Consider the following 10,817-nt stretch of genomic DNA (forward strand, 5'->3'; position numbering starts at 1 on the left):
GTTCAGATGATATGAATTGATTTAAAAGACACGAATCGTGTTGTTGAGTTGTTGGAAGCATGGCATCGACGGAAGTAACGACCTCCTTTCCACTAGGAATTGCCATAGGCTTATAATCTTCTAATTCCTTATGATCGCAAGCATGTACATTAATCTTAGAATTTATGAAACACCAAACGACATCCTCATAATGAATTAAATGTCATCCGCCTTAACGCGTTGAGGATCTTCTCATCAAGACTATACTCTTTCATAGTCCAAACAACATTATCAGCTTGATAGCCTTTATATTGATATCGATAATTTTTCTTGGATCCGACTAACTTTGGCCTATCATAAACTGACGTTCTGCTGTCGACCCTCTTTGGCGATCCTCCTCCAATCACCGTACGAACAAACCTTGTGCCATTTGATTTCTTCTTCTTTAACTAAGTAAAGAAAGACCTAACCTTTTTAGTATCTTCATCTCCTGCCGAATTGATTTCGAATATCTCCAGGGCTTTTTATTCCCATAAAGACCCTGAGTCAAATATCATCACACGAGTAATTATTGCAATAAATGAATTTTAGTAGATAGCGAATAAGCTCTTTATCCGTAGGTCGAAACCTAATTCCCAACGTCATTACTGATTCTGTTGACTTGTGGCTTATATTTCACTCATCTTCGTAATTTTTTTATTGAAGAAAAGAAAATATTCTCTCTGTATGTTAAACTGGTTGAGGGTTCAATGCTACTTATATATAAGTAGGGTTGTAGTAGTAGTTAGTTAAACGGCGGGAAATAACTAAAAATTGGAAATCATTTTTCAACTTGAATTGGGAAATTCCTAATATTCCACCTGAGTCGTGTGTTTTTGCAACTTTCCTAGTATGCTTTATCCATTTTTATTTGTTTGGCCTATTTCTTTTAGTCCATTTGAGAAAGAGTAACCTTTTTCATTCTTTTTTTTTCTTTAACAATGCTTTAGTTTCAAGTTTTCACGTGACATATTTAAGGCTACAAAATTAAAAAATCATCATTATTTTTTTAAAATCTATGTCAAGTCAAAATAGGTCAATCAAATTAAAACAGAGAAAGTATTCTTTCAAAATCAAGTACGTAAACCAACTAATTATAATGAAAAAACAAATATGGTAGTTAAACCTATATTTTGAAATTAACACTTAAATTATTCGACATTAAGTACCCTCTTTGAGGCCTCGATTAATCTTGGTTCATGTTGTGTAACACCCTCCCTAGTATGATTTTTTATTTTTAAGGTTTAGACTCAAAATTTTGAATCAAAGGTAACATATCTATGTATTAAATTATAAAAAATAACACTAGTTTTATGAAATTATATTTCATAGCATTTATGTCATATTTTTATTGTGTTTCTCTTTTTTTTTTTTTATCTCATTGGAAAAGTAACCTTCAGTTACCCCTCTTTTCACCCTACTATTCCTTCTCTCTCCATTTTTGAAAGATATTTTCCCGTTTTTTCCGCCATTAACAAAAACTTCCAGCTTCACTTTTACTTTCTTTTGCACAATTTTAGCTATATCAAATCTTCATATATTTTAGGTAACACTTAATTTAGCTATTGCATGTTTTTTTTTTTGGGGGGGGGGGGGGGGGTTTTGGGCTCTTTACACATTTTAAAATCAGATTTTTTTTTTTTTTATGGATAAACAAACACTAGAATCACAAAATAAAACTATTGGCATACGAAATTTAAATTTGGTTTCAGATTGTGGACCGTCTTTTAGTATCGGCTTAACTCAATAAGAAGTTGTTAAAGTTATTTCATCTTCTTTACAGTTTAAGAAATCTCACAGATCGAAAGAGATTAGGTCAAAATTTCGCAACGATTCGGTTAAGATGACAGGAATTATGAAAAAAAAGAAGGTTGCAGAAAAAGCATTCTCCAAAGGAAACAAAAATTAAAAAAGGGACAGAGAAGTAAAGAAAATCTCAAGAAATTGAAGTTTTGAGTAGTAAAGTTGATGAGGAAGTGCAAAATTCTTTTGCTGACGATTCTCAAGAAGATAGTGATGAAGAGGTATTTTTTTTTTTTTTGGTGTAAATGTATTTTTTTAAGTAAATGTATTTTGCTATAAGTTTAGATGTTACTAAAGTTGTAAGTTATATGTATTTTTCGAAATACTGAATATGTATTTTATGTTTTTGATGATATGTGGAGGGCAAATTTAGTAGAAAACATATTTGTGAAGATGATAGGATAATTGTGAAAATATATTGTTAATAAATAGGTTAATACTCATTAACAATTTTTTTTTGCTATATGTATTTTTATATATTTAATATGTATTTTTTTAAGAATTTGTTTTATTTTGCACTGATAAAATACATATGCATGTTACTTTTAGTTTAACTACCATATTAGTATATTCGCTATAGGGTATGTCATTGGCTATATGTATTTTTGGCTTACTTGATATGTTTTTTTCAGTCTTGGTTGTATTTTTACCATAATTGATTTATATTTTTCAGTGTTGGTTGTATTTTTAGCATACTTGATTTGTATTTTTTAGTGTTGCTTGTAATTTTGATTATATGTAATATGTTTTTTTCAGTGTTGGCTGGATGTTATATTTTTTTTTGTATTCTTGAATTTTGTTTACAGATTAAGAAGTGGTAGTTTTACTTTGTATAGGTTATGCAGGACAAAATATTCATAGTCAGAAAACTTTTAAGATTTGCACCACACATGTGCTCGTACAGTGACAAAGATATTTATGAAAGCATACGTGCAATTTTAAACAAGGAACAGTTTAAAAACTTTTGCGACAGTAATATTTTTGGTTATTTTATGAAGAAGCAGTAATGTGTAGTGCAAGCACAGTTGTGCAGATGCGTTATGATGCTTGAGGTGAAGGGTAGTTCTTCTTCTGGGATTCTGATTTGTGCTAATGACACCTTTATTAATTTTACTCCCAGGGAATTTGCTATCATAACTGGATTGAATTGTGTGTCAAATAGATATGAATTTATTTTTGACGAGGGTGTACCAAATAGGATGGTTGAGAAATATTTCAATAGGGTAGAAATTATACAGAAAAGACAACTATTTCTAGCATTCACGGAGAAAGTATGGGGGGAGAACAATGATAAGGATGCTGAGAAATTTGCAATCCTATATTTTCTGCATTCAGTTGTGTTATCTAATGTTGAAATTATGGTTATACCTCGTCTTCATTTTGATTTGGTCGATAGTGGAAGATATAAGGATTTTCCATGTAGGTTCTTTATCTTTTGAAGATCTGGCCAGAAGTTTGAACAACCGGTTGAAAGTTAGTGGTCAATTTTATTTGATTCAGGGAATGCCACTGGCTATTCAAGTGTGGCTTTACGAGTGTTGTTCTAATGTCCCACCAAAGATTGCTTCTAAGGTTGATAATCGGATTCTCCGATTATTAAATTGGAAGACGATTACACCTCGTCCACGCTTTGAGTTTTTGATGAATGCTATGTTCAATGACAATGGCAAGATTTGTTGTTACTAAATACATATGTATTCATATGTAATTTACAGTATACATATATACATTTTCATTTACAATTTTTTAACTGATTCTTTAACATATATTATTTACCTATTATTCTAGGTTGTCTTTAAGAAAATACAACCAATGAAAAAGAAGCTGGCAAAATTTCAAATACCAAAGAAGGATGCAATACAACATGAACGTTCTGTTGATTTTGATGACGACTTCCAGGATCCACCACCAAGAAAGATCAACGAACATTCAAAGAAGAAACAGAAGGTTGATTCATCAACACCAGTAGCGAAGAAACCTTTAATGAAAAAGAAAGTAAACGAGCATACCCAAACGAGGACACCAGTTCCTCGTGCTGCAAAGGGTGATGGAATGAAGACACCAGTTTTTAAGCCAATTCCAACACGACAGGCATCTTCTTCAAAAATGAAGAAAGAAAAGCAAACAGCTTGGGTTATTTTTCCTCAGGTACAGTCAAAGCTAGATATTCATGTAGAGAAAGTAGCTGTCTCAAAGCCTGAGAGTCATGTTGAGAAAGAAGCCTTTATTTCTAAGAAAGATTTTGATGCATTCCGCGATGAGGTAATTATTTTTTGGCAAATATTTGTTTTACATGAAAAAAACTTTGTTTATTGATTTTGTATCAAAACAGGTTCGTCGCGAGTTTAAAGGAATTCGTGGACTAATGAGAAAAAAATTTAAAAAGATGAAGAAAGCATTTGCTCAAAGTAAGGTAGATTTTTTCTTTGAAAATCTTAGTTGATTTGAATATGTATACTTATTGGACTACCTTATACAAATACAACATAATAACTCATTATGTTATTGGACTTAATTTTTTCAGGATCAGGTTGTAGATATAGAAGATGATAAACCAAATGTTGATGAGGGGGGGGGGGGTTAGAGCAATCTGGACAACATTTCAGTCCTGATGTTATTCAATCTTCGGATAATATTTCTGATGGTACACAGGTAAATATTAAAGTTCAAATACAGATTTAGTTGTACTTTTAAAGTTTATAGAACTTTCAAATTTGGAATTGAATTGAAGAATGACTTTAGTATGATATGCAAGTTTTATTTTTTTATGTGTTGTTTACTTATTAAATACATATGCATTGTTCATTAAATACAATTATTTTTTACATCACATGTAGCGTATATATATACATTTTTGATGATGCTCACATAACAATACATATAATTTCGTTTATTAAAAATATTATAACATGCAACACAGTGTGTTTTTAGTTTTGTTCAAATATATATATATTTTTCAATTTGATGTTATATATCAATATGCATTTTTAATGTGTTCTACACACTGCAAATGTATTTTTTAGTTTTACTCATGTATTTTTTTAACACTACATATATATGTATTTTAACACTGAGTGTTTTTTTTGTTATGTTCATAAATATGTATTTTTCAGTTTTATGTTATATATCAATATTTATTTTTAATGTGTTCTATACACTGCATATGTATTTTTATTTTACTCATATGTATTTTTTAACACTTCATATGTATTTAACAAAGAGTGATTTTTTTTGTTATGTTCTTTAATATGTATTTTTGAGTTTGATGTTATATATCAATATGTATTTAAGTCTATTTGTATATACATATATTCATTTTCATAAAAAAAATATATTTTGTTTGACTCAAATATTAATATGTTATTTGAATTTGTATGTGTATTTGTAGCAACAACATGTAGATAAAGATCCTGACCTCCAGAATATGGATTATGTTGGTACCGAAAGATCACCACAATGATTAAGTTTGGAGGTTGATCAGGAATTGGAGGCAAATTTTCTTGGTAAAAAGGTAAATAATTATGTTTCATATCTATATTCATTTGAATTCAAATATATAAATAGATACAAGTACATGTGTTGTTTGATGTTTTGATTTTTTTACTTATTTTCAAGGGGTGCACTGATTTGCATTCCGAAAAAATGAATGTTGAAATTGATTCTCAACAATTAATCCCTGATGAGCTTCTCCAAAGTATAAATTTGGATTACTTACATTCTGAGAAGGTTGTTCAACATGATTGTCGAGTACTTATAGTGATGTTAACTTTGTCTTCACGTCATGTAATAATTCAGAGGACAGTTAAATTTTTTCTTTTATTTTTTTGCAGACCAGCGATGAGAAAATTGATGAAACAATTTTGTATGATTCGCAATTCACAATCCCTGATGAGATGTTACTAAGCCTAAATGCCTATCAAATACAAAGCATCATCATACATCCATCGGCAAACCGTCAAGAAGAACATGAAATTTTGGATGCAAGAACTTCTGAGAATGTTACTGAAGATCATGCTCAAGTATGTATCTTACTATACTATATTTAGAGTTTATTTAGGTTCAATTTGATAGAAAAAAAGTAATATTCTTTTTTTAATTTTTTTATTAGATGAACAAAGGGATCACTGATTTGAGTTCAAATTCACTGGTGAATTCAGAGGTCGAACTTGCTATAGAGGAGCAAGTTAGGACACCTCCTAATACACAAGAAGTAACCAATGATGAACAGAGGGATGAACAATTGTGGCCTGATTCACAAAACACAATCCCGGATGAGTTTCTACCTAGCTTGAATGTCTACGATAAAAAAAACATCATAATTCATCCATCCGCTAATCGTGAAGTTAACACTCCCAGACCAAAGTTAAGGATTAGGAGACCATCAAAATTCAAGGAATCGCCATACAACAAAAAATTTGGTTTAGCAGCTGGTAAGTACAATAAGATATATATAATTTTTTATGTAATATGTCTTACAAATACGTTTGTATTTATTAAGTTTTTGTATTCTATAATTATATAGGGAGCTCAGCAGGGCTAATACGCATATTCCCCCAGAAACATTCATTTTTATATCACCCGATTGATGGGATAATAGATACGAAGATTGTCAAGAACTTCAACGACTGGATTTCTGCCGACCTATTCAAAGCTAGTGCCAAGAGGTAGTTCTTTTGAATTGCTTCAAATTATTTTTTTATATCAATAGATGTTTTCATGGTTTACCATCTCCTTAAAATACCTAGGAAAGGAAAAGTAGATCATTACAAGAGGGGAAAATTAGAAATTCCAAAGATGCATTTTGATGTTAAGACTGTTGAAGACAAAAATTGGTTCTATATGATGGGGTTTGCAGATCAGACATGGACAGACTCGGTTAGTATATTATTTTAAATTTTTTTCTATTTCATCTGTAACAATACTTAAAAATACATATTAGGTTACATTGAAAATACATATGGTTTAACATATATGTATTTTTAAGTATTCAAAGTATGATATAGTATAATACATCACATACTGTTGCATATACTATTAGATAACATTGTCAGCATGTAACTGAACTTTAAGAATGCAATTTTAGATACACAAGTCTTCTACATTAATATAAAAAAAAAGCATATGTATTTTTTTCTTGCATACACTTTAATATTTAGAATACAATTTTTTTGAATGCTCTAAATTTTGTGGTATTCACTAATGCAGCATATTGATGTCTGCTTATACTACTTGAGAAAGAAGTCGAAGTATGGTCCGCACAGTTCGTACAAAAACTAGCCAAACAAATCATACAAATACAGTACAGTTGACTATAACTTTATGAACGCAATTAGATTTTTGAATGATGTATATTCTATGGATCATCAAAACCTTAATGCTGGAGGACAGAAGCACCATCTTATTGAATACATCAATGGGTTCCGTATGCATGCTGCAGTGCCATGGCATACGGTGGAAGACATTTTTATTCCGGTCAATATAAATAAAAAATATCACTGGGTTCTCGCTGTTTTATCATTTTCAGAGAGGTGTATATTCTTGTATGATTCATATGAATCCAGTGATCATTATGCGGCTGTTCTTGCTGAGATCGAGAAAATAGCAACGATTATTCCATTGTGTCTCCAAGCTTGTGATTTCTATGTTAAGAAAGGAATTGATCTTCAAAATCATCCAAGATACAAAGACAAAGAATCCTCAGATATGTTTGATGTTTTATTTGAAGATGATTTGCCTCAACAATCAAGTGAAAGCTTGTAAGTTTTCAATTTACATATACCAAAATTGTATGTTTGTACAAAATATATTTCACTATTTAATCAGATTTTTTTTGTAGGGATTGTGGTGTCTTTATGATTATGTATGCAGAGTGCCTTTCTTATGGTCACAAAGTTATTGCAACTGAGTTCAACCCCAACGCACTATGTACAAGATATGCTACACTTTTGTGGGACTATGGGATCCAAAAACAAGAAGCAAATGCCATTAGTGATGTCGAAGCACCATTGAGGCCTGCAAGACAAAGTAGAATAACTAGTGTCACTGAAGTTGTTGATGCATGATGGTTGATGGATTTTTGACTTTTTGTATTTTAGAAACTAGTTTATGGATGTAGGTTTTGATTGTACAAACTAATTTTTATGTTTTGAATTGGTTCTATTTCATGGAGTTCTACCATTTACTGTGAGATATTGTTAAAAAAACCTTACGTAGTTTTTATATTATGTTTAAAAATACATATATCGTATAAATCAATTGTATTTAGCCTAAAAATACATATGCAGTGTTAAAATCAAATATTGCAAAAATACATATAGAACATTCATAATATGTATTTTACTATGTTGTTGTTGTTCTTTAAAATTTTTCACCACCTTCCTATATTGTTAAATATAACATGTAGTGTGAGATTTATGGAGTTCTACCTTTTACTATGAGATTTAGTTAAAAAATACATATGTAGTTTTCATATTATGCAGAAAAATACATATGTTGTATAAATCAATTATTTTTCAGCATAAAAATACATATGAAATGTTAGAATCAAACATTACAAAAATATAACTGCAACATACCTTATATGCTTTTTGAGGATGTTTTCATTACCTATAATTATAAATTAGGATTTAAATTAAAGTGAAATTTCAAAAATTATTGCAGTTATTGACAAAATAAATATACAGTGTTGATATTTTGCTACAAAATACATATGAATTATACATTAAAAATATTTGCCAAAAAAAATACATATGCCGTGTTAATATAAAGCTAATGGAAAATACATATAGATCAAACCTAATATGTAATTTTGATATGTGTTCATTTTAAATCATTATACAAGAGAATTTGAATTACAGATAAATTTGACTTTTTAATGCAGTTATAGATTTGATTTTAGTTACAAAATACATATGAGGTGATGATATTTTTATTAAAAATACATATGGATTATACATCAAATGTATTTTTACAATGTAAATACATATGTAGTAATAACATTATGTAATTCAAACATATATTTGCAGAATATGTCGTATATATTTAAACATTTGAACAATTAGGAATCATATACTTGTTTGGTTAATCAAAGTTACCACCTTTAACCTAAAATATATTTACCATGTCAAAAATACATATGAACTGCTGCTAGAAAATGCATGTGTAATGTACATCTTTTGAAACATATATAACTCCATTATTTAAATATTACTATCTTCAATTGTCAAATGATTCATAAATGCATTAACTAAACTGAATTAGTTCATCATTATAAAAAATGATAAAAAATATTTTAAGAAATAATACAGAAGAAGAAATGTATCATTTGCGATATTTCCTACAAGAACGCCTATTGTGACCCTTAGCCCCACAACCACCGTATGAGTTGATATTCTTCTTTCCAAACATATCCCGACCTGATTTTCCACGATCCTTCTTTGCAGGTCTTCCTGGAGGTCTTTTGAATTTTGAAGGCAGTACTATTTCATCACGTATGCTCTCTGGAATTATCCAGTCATTACTGTGTGGCAACGAGTAGATTGGAACATCATATGTCTTCAAAATAGTTTTTGGTTTAAGCAAATCTGAACAGTATGACCCCTTCTCAAAATTCTTTTTCTCCAACACCGCACAAGCATGTGCCCATGGTATCTCATCTATTTGAAAAGCATTACATGAGCACTTTTTTCCTTGATGCAAAAAATGAAATGCTTTTATTTGTCGTGTACCGTATACACATATTCTGTGGCTGGTACAACCTGACATAAAAAAAAATTAAATGCACTGATACAAGAAGATGAATTCCATATTTCATGATATGCTGTAAGTACACCAGCATTTTTTTAAAAAAATACTTATGCAAATAAAAATACATAGGCAGAGTACTTTTTTACAGAGCAGCCAAATACATATGCAGTTGTTAATAATTTTCAATACAACAAAATTCATCTGCAAAATACATATTATGTTTTTAAATTTTCATATTTTTTAGGTTGTATATATTTTCATTAATTTACAACTGCATGGAAAGTATTTTCATAGTTATGTTTCCATAATTATAATTTTCACAAATCTAAAAGGTTATACCATCATACGGGTACACAAAGCCTCATTCTCACTAAGTATGTCATTAAACTTTCCAATGAGTGTTGTGAAGGTATATGAAGCCTCCTGCCTATTTGCACAATTCCATTTTGTAAACAGTGTTCGAAATTCCTCAAGAAAGTCATAAATTGGCAGTTCTCTAGCTGATACAAGCACTCTATTTATTGACTCCGCAATGTTTGAAGTTAAAGTTCATCCTCGGTGAACTGTTGCATACAACCTAGCCCACTTTTCATAACCCACCAATTCCAAATATTTCGTCACCTTCATATCAGCTACCTCAACTTTTTCCACTAACATGTGGAATTCTCACTTTGAATATGATTTGGCCATTATATAAAAGATCTTCGACAATGCATTGTGTGACTTTCTGTAAAGTATTTTCACATTTTTGCATAGATGTCACATACATGAATAATGTGGAACATCTTCGTACACTTCACCAACAGCCTTTATGATGCTTGGATTCCTATCAGACACAACACACATGTTTTTTCTTACCCCGTATGCTTTCTTTAGATTCTCGAAGAACCATATCCAGGATGCATCATTTTCAGAATCAAGCACACCATATGCCAAAGGAAATATATGACCTGTATACATAATTCATCATTTTCAGAATCAAGCACAGCATATGCCAAATAAAAAATATTAACTGCACAGCGCATGTTGATTTAAATACAGTTAGGAATTGCATATGTATTTATTACAAATATAGGTCAATTAAAATGTATATTTTATCTACCAAAAATGGTATCAATTACATATAATAAAATATAATTGCACCTAACTATCAAACATAATCAATTTTACATTTTTCATTCAGGAAACTTTGAAAATATATGTAATTACATACAGATATGTATATATGAATTTGATATATGTATTTTTCA

Source organism: Capsicum annuum, chromosome 3 (assembly GCF_002878395.1).
Source record: "Capsicum annuum cultivar UCD-10X-F1 chromosome 3, UCD10Xv1.1, whole genome shotgun sequence".
Lineage (NCBI taxonomy): Eukaryota > Viridiplantae > Streptophyta > Magnoliopsida > Solanales > Solanaceae > Capsicum > Capsicum annuum.